Source organism: Megalopta genalis, unplaced genomic scaffold, assembly GCF_051020955.1.
Source record: "Megalopta genalis isolate 19385.01 unplaced genomic scaffold, iyMegGena1_principal scaffold1231, whole genome shotgun sequence".
NCBI classification, from domain to species: Eukaryota; Metazoa; Arthropoda; class Insecta; order Hymenoptera; family Halictidae; genus Megalopta; species Megalopta genalis.
In genome coordinates, this window is record NW_027477300.1 from 72501 (window position 1) to 73045 (window position 545).

Here is a 545-nt window from a genome sequence, read left to right on the forward strand (position 1 = left end):
AACTCCCATTAGTTTGCCGGGAAACATCGATTATTCCGATCTAGAAAGAGACAGAGACAGTCGATCCGCGTTATGTTAAATATCTCCAGGTTACCGATTCCACAAAATTATAAAAAGTATACGGCTGTGTAGCGGGGATCAAAACGAGTAATTTCATGTATAAAGCTTAAATAATCTCCCAATAGTTTGCCGGGAAACATCGATAATTCCGATCTAGAAAGAGACAGAGACAGTCGATCCGCGTTATGTTAAATATCTCAAGGTTACCGATTCCACAAAATTATAAAAAGTATACGGCTGTGTAGCGGGGACCAAAACGAGTAATTTCATGTATAAAGTTTAATTAATCTCCCAATAGTTTGCCGGGAAACATCGATTATTCCGATCTAGAAAGAGACAGAGACAGTCGATCCGCGTTATGTTAAATATCTCCAGGTTACCGATTCCACAAAATTATAAAAAGTATACGGCTGTGTAGCGGGGATCAAAACGAGTAATTTCATGTATAAAGTTTAAATAATCTCCCAATAGTTTGCCGGGAAACA